Source organism: Agelaius tricolor, unplaced genomic scaffold (genome assembly GCF_023055355.1).
Source record: "Agelaius tricolor isolate 1412-34295 unplaced genomic scaffold, bAgeTri1.0.p SCAF_3, whole genome shotgun sequence".
NCBI classification, from domain to species: Eukaryota; Metazoa; Chordata; class Aves; order Passeriformes; family Icteridae; genus Agelaius; species Agelaius tricolor.
In genome coordinates, this window is record NW_027269263.1 from 21,647,837 (window position 1) to 21,667,738 (window position 19,902).

A 19,902-nucleotide genomic window follows, 5' to 3' on the forward strand; every position below is an offset into this window, starting at 1 on the left:
GACAGCGGGAAAACAGATGTGGGAAGAAGGTTCAAGTGTCCCTGGGCTCAGGGGGTAAAAAATGGCAGCAGAGCACAGCAGTGAGCCCCAGCACACACAGTGATCTCAGCCTTCAGCAGCAGCACCAAGTGACCCACTGGCTTGGTGTCTGCCATCGCATTTTCAGTATATCAATATTGATATTGGATTGTACGAGCAATGTCATGTGAACCTTCCACATCAACTAAGGCTTCCCAGTCTGCCCATAAATTTATTTGGCTATCAGCCAAACCCAGATCCACCAATACTAATCACTTTTGCTCTGAAATAAGCCTCCACTTACAGTCTTGCAACGAACAGTCACTGTTGTTTCATTTCAGTGCTGATGACAACTGAAAGCCCTAAGGACCCACAAACATAAGAGGTAAATGCTAAAGGAATTTACCCATTCCAGAAGCAGACAGAAGGTGAGCATCTGACCCTTCCAGCTGGCCAGCCCACACATCAGACCACCCCACATCCCATTCAATTAAACCTGGAGACTGGTACCTTCCCACTAGAAGTGGAACTCTGGCTGAATGGTCAGCAGGACATCAGGAAAATACTCCTGGTCTAGCTGACCAGCTGCCTGTTTGGGAACACAAGCTGCACAAAGGTCTTCGGACATCCTGCTGTTCCTTTGTTGTTCTTATATCTGTTCTGTGTTCCCAAGTCTCAGGAGGATTACCAGCAGAGAAATGAGGGTGAGGAAAAGTAGAAAAGGCAAGAACAAGCTGATGTACTGCAAAGGGAAGGAAGCAGCAGGTTGAAGATGGGATTTTACAGTAGGAAAACTGGTTGCTAGAGTGTAGAGCAGAATCTGGGGGGAACAGGAGGTGCTGGTCACAGAAAAGAGGCAGGCAAAGACTTGCTACGACAGGTAACAGGAAAGGCCTGTAGTCCCAGGCTGATAAATCAGATGTTGCTGCCAAAGTCTCACACCAGCCCCTAAAGCCTCTAGCACTGACTGGGGGGCTCAGCAACAAGCAGGATCTGCCACAAGTACGTCCACCCAACAGTTTCAGGTAGACACTTAAGTTATCTCAGGTCCAGACCATTAAATGCCCTGATGATAAGGACAAAGACCTTGAATTCCACATGACAGGTCCCGTGGAACTCGCACAATGAGAAGGACACACTGCTTTGCCCAGCCTGCACAAGGACCACACAGCTGCAGCTCGTGCCTCCCTTAGGGTCCTCAGAGCCAGTGGCTGCATTCCCAGCCAGCCTGCCTTTGTAACCAACCCCCTGCCCGCCAGGAGGGCCTGAACCCTGCACCATCAGCAGTGAAAGCACAAACCTCCACCTCATGCTCTAAATAATTAAACTCTGTGGGAGCATCAACAGACTCATAAAACTCTTACACAGACCAAGCCAGTCATTAATGGGGGTCAAAGATGAGTGCTCTATTTTTTTTAAGAGTGCTTTGATGCGTGGGGAGAGTGGTGAGAGGAGATCTTCATTACCCTTCTCTGGTACCTGATGAATTTTTCCTTTCCTGGCTATCAACACCTCCTGCTTCCACCCAAACCCCATAGCACTGGCAATCATCTGGACAGCCAGAGACAATTGGAAGGGGTGTTTGGATGACATCTGAGCAAGCTGGTCACCTGCAAGTAGGGAAGCAAGGGGCCTTGCTGAGCAAAGCCAGGCTCTACCAGAGGCTCAGCCGGTGCTTATTATGAGGTTTGGGTTTCCCCAGGGCCAGTGCAATGCTTAAAGTCATACAAACCACAACCTCACACAGTCTCCCCTACAGCAAGGCACAGAGCAGAGCACAAGGCAGTAAAATATGTCAGGATTATTAGCTTGGGCTCAGAGCCAGAGCTGGGAGCTGCCACAAGAGTAGGGAGGCTGCCTGCAGCCCTGCAGGTCAGCAGGAAGGAAGTGGAAGTCCCCTGACAGGCAAGGAGAGGCAGCATGCAGGAAAGGCAAGCCACAGCTGAGAAAAGGTCACAGAAACACCAGTCTGACCCACCCCTTCTAGCATTAAAATACATACATATACATATATATTTATATACACACACACACACATATATATATATACACATACACATGGAAGCTCCTTGCTCCTGTGCTTTGTTCAGACATTTTAAGGAAAGGTCTGCTCTTCCCATTCTATCTACATTCCCCCGATCCATGTCAGCTTTGGAAATGGTTTCTTAGACTTTCCATCAATGAAAGCCTTGGGTAGAAAGAAGGGAAAGCAGGCAGTTTTGGGGAAAGGATCACCACAAGACAAACACCCCAAGCAGCAGGCATGGGTGTCGGATGCTCTGTCGGCAGCTCCAATTCCAGCTTGCACCCAGCCCAGCCTCTGCCTGCTTTCTCTGCTGCATTTACTTTGTGTGGAAGAGAGGCCCCAGACTGGAAGTGGCTCCAGGATCTCTGTTACCATGCCAAAAAAGTGACTGGTGTAGCAAGGCCAGATTCTATTTATTAATTATAAGTAGAACTGATAGATGCCCCTTTTTACAGGTCACTAGAAACCTTCTCCCAACAAGCTCCGATACTTGGACATGCAGAGGGAAGTTGGAGATTTACACACAGTATCAGCATTCATCTTTTCCATCATGGCAAAAGCAGCAGCTGTTACTTCCCTTATTCTTGGAAATAAGGGGGGAAATAGCTAGGACTCTTGAGCCTTGGCACCTCTTCCCCCTCACCCTTTGGCTACCAGAGATCCTGTTACTATTCAGGGCAGAAGTGCTCCACAGGGCACACATTCCAGGGGGCTGAGCCATCCCACGTGGCAAGGCTCAAAATGGCAGACAGCGATGAATAGGATAATTAGAAAGTACAACAGCAACCGCAACATAAAAACAAGCAGCTTCTATTACAAGAAACAGTTCTATGGCATGGCTAGATCCATCACCCCATATGCTGGGTTGTGGTGGTGCCTCAGGAGCCTGCTGCTATTATCTGTCTGCAATCACATTTCAGCCCGTCTTTCTGCTTAATGCTCGAAAAGCAAAGCTAATCAGATTCACTCTCTCTTTCTGCCTAATGTCTCCAGTTCTCAAGCATGCTCCATACTGCTTCAATTGATGTTCAAGTAATACTAGCCAGGAGCATGCAGTGCAAAGAAAAAAAAAAGGAATCACCTATTAATTTTAGTCCTTCTTTGCACCTATTTTGTCTAAAATTCCTTCTATGCTTGATCTTTGCAAACAAAAGTCAGGAAATTCCCATTCCCCCCTCTACACCATATCCAGCTCCCATATGAGTTCCCTTCTTCAGTGGTATCTGGGCAATTAATTATAGCACAGACCTCTCAGGCTTCCCTCTTACTCTCTGGAATAGCTTTTTAAAATGTTTGCTGGCTAGGAACTTCCAGATTAGGATGTCTTCTGCTGGTACTGTAATAGCCCCTCTTTGTTAATCTATCTGAAATGACCATCACATGCTCTGCTACTCCCTCTCCCTCCAGTACTACTTAATTACTACAGTCCTTCATGGGAACTCTAACATGCTCTCAGCATTTCAGGTCTGAGGACAAACAGGACCCCAGAAAGGCTGCTTTTTAACTGCATTCCTTTGCACTCCAAAGGGCAGCTGGAGCATTGTTGGAGTCAGCTACAACACCTGGATCTTTTTTAGAGCAACCATCACAAGAGCAGATAAGCTGCCCCCAGACAGGGCAGATTGCATGAAAATTCAGCAAAGTGATCCAGGAAATCCAGGAAGAGACTGGTTTACAGGAACACCCATCATCATGAGGAGAAAAGTTACCCATTACAAGCACAGTAGAAGATTTGCCAGAAGAACAACAACTTAAAAGAAAAAAAAATCAGCAAGTATTTACACGAGAAGAGAAAGAGATGTAGGTGGAAGACAAATCTGCCAGGATACATATCTCTATCCAGGAGGAGTGAAAAAAAGGGAGACTGCAGAGATGAAACCCCAGACAGCCCATCAGCTTGTGCATCTGTACACATTCCCCAGCTAATACCCACTACACCAATCAGAACAATGGCAGCTCCAGAGAAGACCCTGATTATCCAAGCTCCTTCACTAACATCTTCCCCAGAGGCTGCATGCACGTGCAAAGGAATGGAAAAAAACCGTATCTCTCAATGAGATTACTTCCAGCATTTTCTATATTGCCCCCACTCTTACAAATGTGTCTTTAAAAAAAATATTGCAGCTGGCTTATAAATGTGTCAGTTTTTAAAAACCCAAACATAGCCCTGAAAACAAAGACACTTTGTACTCACCATATCCAGTGGCATCATTATTTAATATCAATGCACTGATTCTTTCCTTTATTCACTCCATCCTTGGAACACAAAACCACTGTAACAGCCACCCAGTGTATAATCTTACCATTCAACACAACACAACCCTACAATAACCTTTCTTTTGCCATGTCTTTGGCTACCAATGAGAAGAATTTAGGTTTAAATGCTTCAAAAACTCAACCCCACTACAGTACAGCATGAAACAAATCTCTAACTCTCAAAGCTGGAGCGAATTCTCTCATCCCTGCCTATGACTCTCCTTATTTGAAAATAGCTGCACAAACATTTCTAATTTGTGCACCACACCAATTGCAGCCTGCCCCTCCTGCCAAGTACAGCTGCTGGGTCAGTCCACACATGCACAGGCTCACTGCATCCTGCTGCCTCTGGCACACTGCTCTTTACTGACATCATCTCCACCTTCATGTTGTAGAAAATTCACCAAGCAGGCACTGTTTCTGCTCCTCTAGCCACAGGGCAATTGCTGTAGGCCAGCAGATGCCTCCATCTCATCTCCAAATCCATACTCCAACCTGCACTGTGCTCCTGCTAAGCAGATGCTTGGGCACGTGTCTCGTTGGACACACGTCCTCCTCGCAGCCAGCATGGGCTAATGCAGCTACACCAAAACATCCCTGGCACAGCTAAGGCACAAACACCACCCCTGCCAGTCAGCAGAAGCTAAGTTTGCCTTGGCCATTTTGCATGGAGCCTGAGCTTCATCTCACGCCAGGCTTCATCATATCCCTGAGCAAGACAGCACTATTCTACAACACCACAGCAGTGTCCTGCAAGGGACAATTTCTGCTAGTGTCTGGAAATTAGTTAGGCAGTAGCACCTGGAACAACTGCAAGCCACAGTTCAGAGAAGGAGAGACTTCCTCCTGGTGCCATGGTACCCAGCTGCAGGCCTGGCTCACCACGGCATGCAGAAAATTCTCCAGATGTTTCCTCTCCTTGTCATTTACCCCAGACCACCTTGACCCACCAGCGCCAGGGTCTCGGTCCAAATAGCCACCATCACCAGGTTTGGGGAAGAAGCTCTTTTACAAACTTGGCCTACAGCTGTCCCACCAGGCAGTTTTCCTTTTGCCCTCTCATAAAGAATGATTACAGCTACTATTTTCTGAGCCTGTTAATAATAATACATGAGCCTAATAATAATAATTCTTAGGCTCCCAGCAATGGGGTCTCAGGAACTACAGTATGTCTCCAATTGTAGAGGCAATGAAACTCAACCTTTTCCTTTTTTTTCCCCTTTTGCAAATACTGCTTGGGAATGAAGTCAGCATCTGGAGGCACATGAGCATATCTGAGGGACAGAAGAGGTGCAGGGGGGAAGGGAGGGATCTGAAAATGAAAGCTGAGGGTGAGGCTTCACATTACAACTGAACCAGGCTAATAGATCACTGCTGCCAAAAAAGGGGGGGGGGGGGGCCCATTTTCACCTTTCTTTCATTCCTTACCTTTCACTGCTGGCAAAACAAATCTCGCCCCTCCTCAGCGGCAGCTCTGATACGAGCCTGAACCTGGTGAACAGGTTCAGCTCTCTGTCCCAGGAGAAAACAATTCACTTTTTTTTTGTTTTGGGCAAGTCAGCTTTCCAAAAGCTGAACAAGCTGTATCCACAAGGCAAGAAATATGGCCACAGAGCCAGAAGCAACTCATGATCGCCCCTCTTAGGAGGAGCAAGTGGTTAGATTGGGTCAGCCACAGCAAGAAAATCCATCCTAACGCACATGAAACTGCAGTTTCATCCAACAAGTATACTGGTCAGCACAAAACAAGTGGCCTAGCTGAAAAGCCTGCAATAGAGGTGTTTGCTAATACTCTTAAACCGGGTAGTTTTACCTATTTACCTAGTTTTACCTGGTGTCCACACCAGTAGCATTTATGAAGGCAGCCATGCACATGAAAAACAACACTAAAACTGAGCAGACCCAAACTAGACAGAAATACAAGAGGTACTGCAGGATTTCCAATAATAATTTTCCCTGTTTCTAAATTGGACTTTGTTATTATCAAACAAGATGGCTGCCTTCATCACTATGGTAAAGAAATGTCTGTTTTCATTACGAACTTAACAGTTAGTTTCAGGGTGAATTTTTCTTTTCCCATTAGCTTATACATCATCAGATGAACAAAAATTATGCTTTTCCTTTATTAAAAAAAAAACAACCAAGCCCATATTAACTCCACTGTCTTTATTTCTCTCCTCCACCTCTGCTCAATTACTAGAAGCAATTTACAGACAATAAATGTAACTTCACAGCTGCCTGTATGAAGTATTCCCTTCATTTTATAGATGAGGTTACAGGCTATAGAGAAATTAATATCAGCAAGGTCTACTTCAAAGCTGGATAAGCAAGAGGAACAGATGCACTCTTAAAGAATACAGATCATGACTGTACTCTAGTAAAACTAGTAATAAAGGATTAAGAATGTTGTCAGTTGGATATAAATTCTTTGAATGTATCTGCTTAAACACAGTAACAAACAAAAGCTTGCTTTGAGGTTTTGCTTGGGTTTATTCTGTTATTATTAGGAAGAGCATTATGAGATTTCAGATATACTGCTCGCAGACCAAACATGCTGGCTTTACCAGTAAACATTGCTTGACTGCTCACCTCAGGACTCAGAGAGGCTCTCTTACCAGCTGGTGCATGGTCACCAGGAATCTGCTGCTAGAAACTCTGGACATCATTTTAATCAATACAGATAAGCAAGCCAGGAGAGAGTCCAGTGTTATCTGACAGCCTCATGGGCTTTGGCAGGGCTAGGAGCAGCAAGAACCAGTGTCTGTTGTTACAGCTGCCAGCCATGACTGTGAAAAAGCACTGGGAGTAGCAACACTAAAGGGGGAAAAAAAAATCCAAAGGTGCAGTTTTGTGCAGGCACGCTTCTGATGATAACTGCTCCTTAAGGCTTCATAAAAATGCACAGCCAACTTGTCTTCTTCCACACATTATCAGAGCTCAGAAACAGCACCTGAGTCTAGTTATACAATTCAGCAGGCACAGCTTCTACTAGGAAGCAACCACCACTGGCATGCAGGTACTCCAAAGGCTGAGTCATCTCAACAGGCCCTTCAAGGGAAAATAATCCTATTAAGAATTGGTGTGCTGGTACTGAAGGCAAAAAGGAGTGTTAATTTTGGCAGTTAATTACACTGTTTCCACTCCATCCATTTTCTACCAAACCTAACACCTATAGGTTAGTAAATTCAGCATGCTCCTCCATCCATCCCCAAGGTCCTTTCTTGACCCTAATCTCCTCTTTAGCCAGCAACTGCCCATCATTGCCCCTGTTTCCTTATCCCTGACTAACACAAATTAGTATTTGTACAATCACAGAGCTTGAAAACCTATTTTAGGACTTAGGCCTTCATTTCCAGCCTGCATACAAATTCCTTCACCTGAGGACAGGTTACAGCACTCCCCCCTCTCCTAAACTCTCCCAAAGGGGTGGACTGAGAAAGAAACCAGTGTCTTAGGTCAAAAATTTTACTTTTGAGACTGGTAGATCTGTTGTGGAGACTGATCCACTGATATTTTTCTAATATAAGAAACATATAAAATGCCTAGAATTTGATATCTGCTTTTTAATTAAATTGAAATAAGTAAATCACAGCCTGTTGCCATGGAGAATGAACAGACACGGCCTCTTGACTCCAGGGCAGGATCAAGCAGGAGAGGCAGACAAGGCTGTGAAATTAAAAACACCTATTTTAAAGCAAATGGTCTTGATAATTAGCAAAAAATGTGGCATAGGGAAATAATATAACCATATGGCAGGAAGTGGTTTTCAAGGTGAACTACAAAGCTGTTTTAAATAAATGAATAAACTGCTGGAGCTGCTGGGTCACCCACAGAATCATATATGCAGGATTGAACGTGATTTGAAAAATACACTGAAAAATAGCAATTAGCTCTTCTTTCACTTTCCTACCTATAGCCTGCATCTGTTCTTATTTTTAAGGACTTGTTTCAAGCAACTAATGCTTGCACCTATTTGCAGTTACCAGAGTCATCAGACATTTTCAAAAGCCTTGCAGTTTACCCTGAAGCTAGAACCAAGTTTATGGGACATAAAACCTTTTATCTATTACTCAGTGTCATCACACAATGCTGGTCAGGTCATCAGACACTAATAATCATTCCTGAATCTGTGCATCCTTGTTATGACTTCCATGACAAAGTGACTTTGGAGGGAATTTGCCCTCCACACACTGAGTGCCCAATCCTGTGCTACACCTCTCAAGAAGCACAGCTCAGAGAGAGTCAGAAAGCAACTCTGGTTTATCAGTGGGAGGCTGACAGCACATCCACGCTTGGCTGGTGGACAAGAGCCTTGCGCGCTCCCTTCCCAGTTTGTCTGGAGCACAGGACATCAAAATATTCCACCCCTTTTAAGATACTTCTGCTCTGCTTAGATCTAAAAGGGCTGCAGCAAGGAAACCCCCTCATCACATTTTTGAGCCCAGCCAGGGCAAATCTGAGCAAGACTGTCTAACAACTTCCAGTAAGCATGTGGCCAAGGAGCATCAAATCTGTAACAGCTTAAAATACTTGAAGTAAACTGTACCTGATGACTCAGTTTCAAAAATGTGCTGTACATTCTTTTAAAGGGAAGGGACAGATGAACTAACTTTCACTTCAAACCTCCCACCCATGCTAGAGAAAAAGCCAACCTTTTCTCCTATTCCATGCAGACACAAGTTACCAGCCACAATCATTTGGTCTTCCACGGCAGTTAATGACCCCCATGAAACAAACTCTCAGGGTCTCAGATCAGACCCTTGTGACACAGCTAGTTGGTTACATTAAAAACCAGTCACATTCTCAACCCTCAGCAGCCCAACTTGAGCAGCTATTGAGAAGTTACCTTCTGTTTTCCACTATGACCAAGAAACACCCACAAAGTGAGGAGAGTTGGGACAGAAATCTTGGGAAAAGAGGGAGTTGTGGAAAAATGCACAATTAAAATTAGTATTCTCTGTTTTCACGGTTTTTCCCAGTTTTGGAACATTTGCTGCTTTAACTAAAGTCACACTGCTTAAGATGTTTGGCTTCCATTAAAAATAAACTCCAGGTCCAAGTCTGCATGAAGATAGGCATAAACTTGCAAATCTGGTTCACCCTGAAGGACACCAATTCCTTAAAAATGCTAGGGTGGGGGCAGCACATGTGGGCTAATTCATAGTTTCTCAACAGTCAAGGCTAACAGCTGTATCTGCCCAACTTCTTTGCTCATGCACCCCATTTCTTACCAAACCCTGCAGTGAGAGGAGCTGTGAAACACCTCAGGACACATCAGCTGCACTGGAAGATGCTACACACCCTTGGCTTCCTCACTGCCCAGCACCTTCCCTGGCATGCCAACAGTTTCCTACTGCTTGAACCACAGTCCTGCAATACCACCCAAATGCAAACAGCTTTGCCAGAAACTATTTCTGCCCCAAAGGGCACCTGGCACATAGAGTACAGCAGGTGGCTTGTGTCTCCTCGCTTCATAGTTCTACTCACATTTAATGTTGACTTGAAGAGATTTAACACAATTATAAAGGCTGGCCAAGCATCTCCCTTTGAAAGGGAACTGCCTTTTCTTCTCCATCCACACAAGCCAAGATAACCACACAGCGGAAGACTCCTTCCCAGGGACACTCCCAGTTGGACAGAGCCAGGGTTTAGGGGCGCCTCCATTAAAACTCAAGCCAGTGGTCACTTGGCATATGAAGGAAGATGCTAACCATGCCCAGAAGAGATTACTTTCATATCACAGCATACTGGGTCACAAGCCAAAAATATATTTTTTTTAAAACAAACAACAACAACAAAAACCACAACAACAACAAAAAAAATCCCACTTAACAACAAAACCAGACAAAAAACCCCCACACCATCCCTCACACTGTTCCCTTCAGCAGCATCACACTGAACCACACACACAATAGAGGGGCCAAGAACCCTGCCCAGGCTGTCCACAGCTTCTCATTCCCATCACCCGTGCCACGGTGCCAGCTCCCTGCAAGCCCCTCCTGCACCTCCAGCAAACATTCCCAGGACCGCCTTCAGCCACCCACAAACTCTGCCTGACATCTACGCCCCCGGGACCACTTCAAGCCGGGTAGAAGGCTTCCCAAACAAGCAGAGGCTGCAGCTGCCAGCCTTGCTGGGGTGTTTTTCCCCCGGCGGTGCGGCTGCCCGGGCTCCCAGCGGGAGTTTCCATCCCTGAACCTCGGCGGCTCGAAGAGCATGTGGCACACGTGCGTGCCCGCCGCTGTCAACAACTTGCAGCCGCTGTCCCAGTGGGCAAGTCCCGGGGGCGGGGGGCTGCCTGCCGCCCCAGCAGCGACCTGCCCTGGGAAAGGCCGCTCGTAAGCAGGACAGCGCTTTAACAAAAATAAAGATCACCTTAATATTATCCTTAACAGCCAGAAAGGTCACGACGTGGAGGTCTATAAAGGGGGGAGGGGAGGGAGATGGGTAAGGAGAGGGGAAGGAGGGGGGTGGCAATGCACAAACCCCCACGGTTTTAACTGCTTGACTGCCGTAAAAAATGAAATAACATGAAGTAACCGGAGACTTAGGAGACGGACAGACCCCCACGCGCGAGGACTGCCCGGCTGCCTGAGCCCCTGCCCGTCCTTCACACGAGGGAAGGCGGCGGAGGGACCCGGGGGAGGGAGGGTGTGGAAAGCAAATTACACCCCCAGCAAACGCCGCGCACGCCGGGGTCCCCCACACACACGTCCCCTCACCGCCGCTTACCTGTGCGGGCCGGCGGCCCTCAGGGTCCCATGGCAGCCCCGTCCCGCTCCGCTCCGCCCTGCCCCGCCCCGTCCCGCGGCGGGCACAGGAGCTGCCGAGCCTTTGTTGCGCGGAGGGGAACGGGAACGGGTCCTGTCAGCTCATGTGACGCGGCGGGCTCGGTCTCCGCTGCCCCTCCTCGCTGCTCTCCCCTGCCCGCCCTCCGCCGGCGCTGAGCGCAGGCCCCGCAGCCGGGAGCGGGTCTCAGGCCCGACGGGCTGCTGGCGGAGCGGCGGGGGAGGAGGAGCCGGCGGCGGGGCGGGCTCGGCGGCGGGGCCGGGTGCGGAGGAGGGCGAGGAGGGCTCTGGCAGCGGAGCGGAGCGGAGCGGAGCGCAGCGCTGCCGGTCTGGAGCGGGAAGCGGAGGGGCCGGGCGGGCGCTGCCTGCGGGCCGTCCTGCCCCCGCGCCAGAGCCCCGCTCCGGGAGGGGTAACACGGAGCCCCGAGCAGGGGGTTTGTTCCCCTCCTGAGGCTGCTGGCGCTGCGCTTGGGGCCTTGATGCACAGGCCCGGGCCTGCCGCTGCAGTCAGGAAAGTAAATAAAAACGTAATTATGTGCTTTCTAGTTGAGGCTCGCAACAAAAGAGAGGAAAACCCCTCGTGTTCTCGAGAAGAGATCTGAGAAACAGCAGTACTGGATCAGATCAGCATCCTGCCTTTGAGATTGCTGAACAGACAAACCCTAGGGATTGGCTACAAGAAACAGACCACGGCACTGCCCCAGAAGACTATGACCGTGACCATGACCCTGTGACCAGGGACTTACCAATAGCTGGGGTCTTCATATTTAACAGCTCTTAAAGGTTTTTTGTTTGTTTTTTTTTTAATACATTCAGTATTTTTGGTCTTGAACCATTTGAAATGTTCGTGTCTGCTCCATCATGCAGCAAGCATCCAGCTTTCTTCTCCAGAGAGCATTTAATCATCTCCTTTTTTCTGCCAAACTCTAAGTAGGGGGCAGAGAGAGATTACCTTCCTGCAGGTCTTTAAAACCCCAATATGCCATTTTCTTCACAATCCAAGACTGAAAAACAAGCACCACCAAGCCAGGCCTTGTAGAGGAAACATGGGTGAGATTTCTATCAAAAATGCAGACAGCTCAGAAAATCTCAGATTCCCTCATCAAGCACAACCACCAATTCAATGAGCAGCTTCCCTGCCATGCCAATATTGCTATTCCATGGGAATCACCTTCCTAGACACCACAGCTGACATTAAAAATGGCACCCCAAAAGCCAGCACATACACGAGAACCTACAGACCATCAAATTTGCTCTATAAAGCAGATGCAATAAGATCAGCAGCCATGCACAGCACAACAAAAGGCTGTGAGATTCAGTCAGTCCTGCAGATACTGTTACACCTGCTCTGAGGGGAACACCGGTGATCTGCTTTAAACAGGAAGGTCACTCTTCCATAAAATAGATACAAATTTACTACAATAAAGATACGGTAGCAACAACAGCAATTTTGGAAAATAACTTTTCAAGGAATCAAGGTTTATTTGGTGTTTGTCTAATGCTACCAAAATTAGCAGGGATTGGCAAAGTCTCTAACCACATTAGCTCTCTGTCAATCTGTTTTTCTGCTTTTTATTTTAGTCTCTGCTGTAGCATTCTCCCCTGCAACCATGTGCTCCTGCTGATGATAATACTCCATGCTAAAATGCACTCATAAAATAATCTCTTAAACTACTGGCTCTGAAAGGGTGTTTTTTCCCACATATCTCTCCTGCTAACCTTCAGGCTCTCCCTTTTGCAACTCATTACAGGAAGCAAATCCACAGATGCAAACATAAGAAATAGAACCAGATACCACTGGAGCATCAAATATGAAATATGTCAGTACCGCCTCACAGACAGCATAATCAATGCCCTTCCTCCCATAGCAAATCTGCCGAAATTCTTTGTTCTTGCATGTACTTGTCCCAAATCTCTGCAGTTCATCACTTTATCCAGCACATGAGATACCCCACAGAAACCATGTGAATGAAACTAAATAATTACTGTCTTATAATAAGCACATATAGTCAGTCAGCAAAGGACATTAGGAGAGTATTTGCCCCAGACAGCAACAACATGAACACCTCAATCCTTACCCCAAAGGAGACCAAAACCTTCCCAAAAGCTAAAGCTTGGCATTAAAACTTATAATCCCTTGATACTAAAGCTATGGATTTAAGGGAGATGTTGCCTGCCTAGCCTGTTACAGCCTCCCTGCTGACCTCTCCTTTGTCACCAGCACAAACAGCCCTTTTTCGCTTGAGGTCCATGAGAAAACCAGCAGCCTGCCAGTCACTGATGTTTACACCCCTTTCCTCTTCATAGGTGCTCCTTTTTTTTTCTTTTTTTTCTCAAGTGGTCCAATTGATTAATATAATTAGATTAAACTAAGAGCAATTGCATCTAACCTGTAGCTAGCTTGAATATTGTGTTTTCTGTCAGATCTGATAAAAAGACCCTGAGCCCAATAGCTGTTTGCTTTTTCTAGCTCTATCAGTTGATCTAATACAAGATATTACCTTTCACCACAAACCTTGCTTCCCTAGGATCTTTAGACCATCATGGCTATACCATTTTAATGTTTTGCCTTAACTGATTCTTCCATATTCTCTTATCTATGAAGTAGAATATGATAAAATGTATTCCCTTCTGTATCACTTACACTGTTTTCATAAACATAATATTCAAGTACCTTCTAGGACTGCATTAGCTGATCTAACTACCTTCTGGCATATGAAGGGACTGTTTTTTGGGTTTTTTTTTTGGTTTTTGGGGTTTGTTTTGTTCTCTCCGCAGGAAGAAAACTATGCATGAAGCAAAGTTATGGTTTTGTGATGATTTCGTCCCCTTTCCTCTACTCATGTTGCTCTGTGTTTATACCACAGAAAATGAAGACAATGGCAGTTTCTGTGACAGACAGACTTATTTCCCAAGGAAACTAATTTCAGACTGTGGTGCCACCCATAGAAACAGTCTCCCGCACAAAGCAACATTTTACTATGTCATTCCCCACCAAAGAAAAGCTAATCCATATTCTTGACATTTGGGACAGAAACTTCCTAAGGCAAGAACAGCATTTTCCTTTCTCCAGAAAAAGAGTTTCAACCTGTGATCCTCAGTATGCGACGTTCAAACAGATTGTGGCAGATTATTAACATACAGGCCAGCGCTCTATACGGTTATAAATAGGAAAATCTGGAAACCAAAAAGAGTAACATGCCTTTTAATTGCACTGAGGCAGATTATCATAGGACAGCCTGGAAGGGAAATGGTGGAGACAGATTATTTCATGCTAAAAAAAGAGAGGGAATTTAATTTACTTATGTGTAAAGAATCACATTGCTGTTCCTCAAAGAGGAACCCTGAACGATCCCATGTGTCTACAAAGGCAGTAGGTACAACATACGAGCTACTGAAAGACAGAAACTGAGGTGAAGAGAGGAATCATCTGTGCTCAAGCACTGAAAGCAGAAATGCCAGAAGACCTCAGGGAGACAGTAGACAGCAGATTTAATATGTTTTTGCAATGTGATATGGCAGCAAAAATCATGCAGTTAATTTAATTTGGGGTTGTAAAGGCAGAGACCTCTTCTCACAGATACAGGCAATAGTCCCATTTTTTAATATAGTAGTGAGACCGCAGCTCGAAGACATGTTTAGTTCTGGACAACGTAGTGCTAGCTACATGTCGACAACTTGGAGGGAAATAAAACAAGAGGAACATAAAAAGATGGAAGGGATTACAGCATGTGTAGGTTGGCCAAATAACAACTGTGAAGAGCATCATGGGAATTGCAGGTGAGAACTTCAGGGGTGCAGAAGCACCAGGGAGCAAGACAATGTTTAGGGTTGTCTGAGTGAGTATAAATGGTATAAATATAAAGTAAATTAAGTAAAGGAAACATTAATCTACAAGACTGCAAGATAGCATCCCACAGGAGCTCCCATCACCTGATTCACACAAGACTACGGAGCAAAGCACACAAGAAACCACTAAAAAAACCCTGACTGCAGAAAAGGATTACATGAGGACAATATGCCTTTGGGACCATTTAACTGCTCACAGACTGGCACATCTGCAGAGCAATAGGTGCCAGCCCAGTATGTGGAAATCTCCCTTCTCCACACCATTGCTGGAGGCACTTGTAGACCAAAATAACCATGTGGGTAACCATAGACAGTCTTGTATTCAGAGGGGATGTGGGCAGGAAGGTCTATTGTCAGAATTTTTCCCTTTTATCACTATGACTTCCTTGAGATGCCACTGGCTCACCATCTGCAAAAACCAGCAGTGATGTTTTAATATACATTCATTTGGATTACACAGACCTTTGAGTAGATGTCCTGGACAGCACTAACCTCTTCCAAGGTCTGTGGCAGATACAGTACTTAATTAGAATGAAAACAATCTTTAATATTCCATAGTTAGCGGGATGAAACCAAGATAGGATGTAAAAGATGTAACATAGGAAAGCTTGCACCCATAGCACCTTTCCATCACATTGTGCCATCATATTTTCTAGCCTGCCTGTTATACAGAAAAGGAGACCTGACAGTTTAATATGTTGCTTCAAAGCAAGGGCTGATACACCATGTCACTGCTAAGCCCAGATGTGCCACACACTCATTGCTGGGAGGAAGAAAAAACAGGGGGAAAAAAAGCCCAAACAATTTTATAAATGTTCTGTAGGGAGTCTGAATGTCTTTTTAATTTGGTCTATATTTTTTTAACACCACCCTTTAGGAAGGCATGTGCAGTGATCATTATCAGCTCATCCATACACAAAGCACACAAAGGTATAGTCCCCCATAAGTGTTGACCTTAAATTGTCTTTCTCTACATAGAAATGTCATGATCTTCATGAAGCAAACATTTCTGCTTATTTATGTAAATAAAAAACATGGCCTAACACACAAATATACAGCAAAAATGTACTAATATTAGACATAATCTTGTAAGAAATTGCTGAAGCATATGCTAAAATTAATTCATCACCCCCCCAGCTTATCACAAACCTAGGACTACTTCATTTGCACTCTGCTTAATGGCCCATCTTTCTCAGGACAACATATGTTACAAATCTCTGTAATTTCATGCTCTTACCTTGCAGACCATGCTTAAAGAAAAGGAAAAAAATAAGAAAAAAGAAGCATTTTCTCCTTTCTTTTAAATGTAGCTCTTGTCTAAATGCTCGGACAGGCACTGTCAGCTCTGAAAATTCAAGATTAATCAAGCAATTAAGAATTGATATCTAGTGACTTATCATGACTGGAAATGGGAGATGCTGCATTCCTTTTAGCTCTGCAAGAACCCAAAATAGCTAACCTGATTTTTATGGACAGCAAGATCTTAAATCTTATGGGGAGAACAGTTACAATTCCTTCTATTAAAGTGGTTCCTTCAAAACCCCCATCTGCGTTCTGCACATTTCATAGCAAAGGGCCAGCCTGTACAGAGGGCCATGCTGAAGAGCTGCATACTTCAGATTCACACCCTGCCTTTACCTGAATGAGTCTGAAAGTGTAAAGAAATCCCAAGAGAGCCAAGATGAAGTTTTGCTTTCTCTCCCCCATGTGCCAGCACAGGATTGCACTGCACTGCTTGAATAAACAACCGAAATGAGCAGGAATTACATCACTTCAAAACTGTGGTTTCCTTTAAACATTAAAAAGAATGGCAAGCATTTCCATTCACATAACTATCAGCATTATCACCTCTCCTCACACCTCCTTCTCCAGCATCTAATTGTTGTGATGGTAGGGACTTCCCTGCCTCCTTCCTTGGGAGTGGAGAGAGCCTTTGCAACTCAGCTCCAGTCATTTGCTTTCCTCTCCATGAGCTCAGGAACTCCTTCAGCAATCAGAAAGACTTCATGGGTTGGATGAGCACATTCACTCATCACATTCCCTCTGTAAACATTTATTTGGAGCATACATATTTGGACTTTCCGTGGTAATTTGGATCTGATGAGCTTTCCTTATTGTCAAAATGATGGATGCCTCTGTAAAAGAGAGGAGTAACTTCTTCTGCAGCTTTGCTACCTCAGCTAGGCAGATGCAGGTCTGAGAAATCAAAAATGAAAAGCAAAGTGCAGCACAACCCAGTGCTGGTGACTCAGGAAGAAACTTCATTTTACCCTAAACTATAAGTAGCTCAGTAGCTCTTACTTACCCAGTTACTGGCTTCTTCCTGGACAACCTGATAGAATTAAGAACACACAAACCTGAATTCTGCTCCAAACTTCACCTCTGATGCTCTGTAGTCTTGGAAAAGTCATTTAAGCTCCTGAGTCTCCATTTTTTCCATGCATGAAGCTGAAATGACATACTGAGCCTTGCAAGAACTTCTGAAACCTCTGATGTTAATAGTACTTGTCAGTGCCAAAAGCACCATTATGGGCATTACAGCACTAATTCTCTCACAAGAGAGGGAAGCCCACTGTGTCACAGGTATTTTGGATACAATTATTACCCCTGGAAGTGCTCAGATATCATTGCACAAAATTGTAGGCAGATGAATCTTTCAGATGGGATAGAAACCAGAGGCCCTGACAGGTTATTAAAAGACATAACGTTTTGAAGAAGCCCATATGTTAGCTTTTTCATGTTCACCCTGTTCCAATTTGGATAATTACGTTCTAACTCTTTAAAGCAGGGTGGCTGACCTGCCTGGCCCTACCAGCTGTATATCCAAATCTTCATGTGGCCCAGAGTGATACAACACAACCCACATATTTCAAAAAGCTGAAGGAAAAGAGGAGCTCTAGGAGAGGTTCATCAGCTAGTGAGAAAGATTTCCTCCTGGAACAGGAGCCCTCCCCTCCTGCTGAAACAGTCCTTCCCTGAGAATCAGCTTCTCCATGTCACTTCCCACAGGAACCTGCCTGGTACTGTCAGGGCACCATCATACTTTGTCCCCCGGCAGCTGCATAGTGGCAGCTCTGTGATGCACAGATGCTGTGAACATTGAAGATCCACACCTCACAACACATTCCAGCAGTTTACAGGCCTAGTTATTAATAGTGAAGGACCTAGTGACATACTAGTTACTAATAGTGATCTGCATTTCTACTTTATCATTAAGAAAGAAAAACATTTCATCCCTCACGGTAAGTGGAGCCTGGCTTGCCCGAGAATTAAGCAAGAGAAGACACTGAAGATTCTCATTCTTCTCTTGGAGATCATTGGTGCTCTCTGAGCTGCTCCTTTTTTCTTTATAAACTCTCAATGATAATTCACTGTGCATTGCACATCTTGACCACCACAGAATCCCAAAACATAGAAAGAGCAATATTTGACCCTTCATCAGTTTCCTGACATAGTGAAGAAGAGAAGCAGCATATGGTGCAAATGATTTTTTTTCACCACAGACACACAGTAAATTTTCCCAAACCCAAGATAAGATGCCATTTGCAAATGGTGAAAGAAAGTGGTGGAAATTCCAAGCAACCCCCAACATCTGTCTAATTTTGCAATTCAGATGCCACTCTGACCCAGCGATGGTGTCAGCAGCTACTCTCCCGTCCCTTGCATGGGCAGCCTTGTGCCAAGACATTGGTACCTGATGAAGCAATTGCTCCAGATGTCATGGATGCAAAAAAGGGGAGCCTATCCTGTCCCCATCTCTTCACAGGTGCTGGTGGCACTTGGGCCAAGATGCAGACCTTTGAGAAGTGGCAGAGTCACCAGCCCCAGGGGCAGCAGACACTCCTGGCTGGGGATGTTCTGCGAGGCTGTAGCTGCCCACCCCCGGGGAGTCTGTGGTCTGAGGGTTACCAGGGAAGCTGGCGGGGGCAGGGGACAGGAAAGAGAGCAGAGAGGACCTAGGGCACCATCTGGTGGCTTCACTCACTGCCTTCCCTAAATCCCTGTCTCACGGGGTCATCATATGGCATGGCCAAGGGCTGAAAGAACACCAAGTCTTCCCAAGAGACAGCCCAGCTGGAACTAGACACCCCTGCCCCTGGCCCAGACTCGCACACCTGTAGGCACTGCTGGGTAGGACAGCAGGGCAAACCAGAGTCATGGTAACCATTTTTCTTGGGTGCTGTTCAGTCAAGCCCTTCCCTTGATAAAGAACCAGCCCTAGCTGGGTATTTAGAGATGATTTGCAGTAGAGACCCCTGAGAAGGCTAAAGGAAAGAAGACAGAAGTGATGAAGGAGAACACTTTGGATACGTTTCACTGGCATTATCCACCACAGTAAGGTCTTGTCTGCAGATAAAGGCAAAATATAGTTTGCACTGTTTTGTATGACAAACCAGTACCCATGCAAGAGCTTGTCCTCTGCAGAAAAAGATCAAATCAACAAACCTTCAAGTGCACCCTGGGTTTTGCCTTCTTAAATAAGGATTTGCTGTAAAGCATTATGAAGGAGTCCATTTAAAGGGAATAGATGACTTCAGTGTCACCAACACTCTTTGTAGCAATGCACTCTCAGGACCAAAGGCTCATGTCTGGTGATGAGGGCAAAGGATCCTAGTCCTAACACAGCACCTCCTTTAGAAGAAGGCAGGCAGTGCATTTCCACCTCACACCACTGCTTACTTTGATAACAGGCCTCCACTTCCCTGAAATCCTGTCAATAGAAATGGATAATTCAATACTTGGGAATCAAATGTTATACCACTACCAGGGAGCCTGCTCTGTGCATAACAGCACCATGCTGGGGGAAGCAAGTGAAGCTGAGGCCCTTAGAGACACAGTTTTTAACAGGAATCCCTTCTCAGCATTCAGTTTAAAGCAAAATGTATAGGGTGAACACAATAAGCCAGTCACTGCTTCTCACATTTGTGGAGCTGGGGAAACTGAGCCATAATTTCCTTTTTTTTT

General features: G+C 45.5%; 1 protein-coding gene across 1 annotated transcript in view; it reads right to left on the reverse strand.

Moving 5' to 3' along the window:
• Positions 1-11,318, reverse strand: part of TCF20 (transcription factor 20) — a 131,768-nt gene extending 120,450 nt beyond the window's left edge. The window contains exon 1 of the mRNA XM_071423035.1: positions 11,033-11,318. The gene's annotated coding sequence lies outside the window, so the exon portion shown is untranslated. The remainder of the gene's footprint in view (positions 1-11,032) is intronic.
• Positions 11,319-19,902: the final 8,584 nt, after the last annotated feature.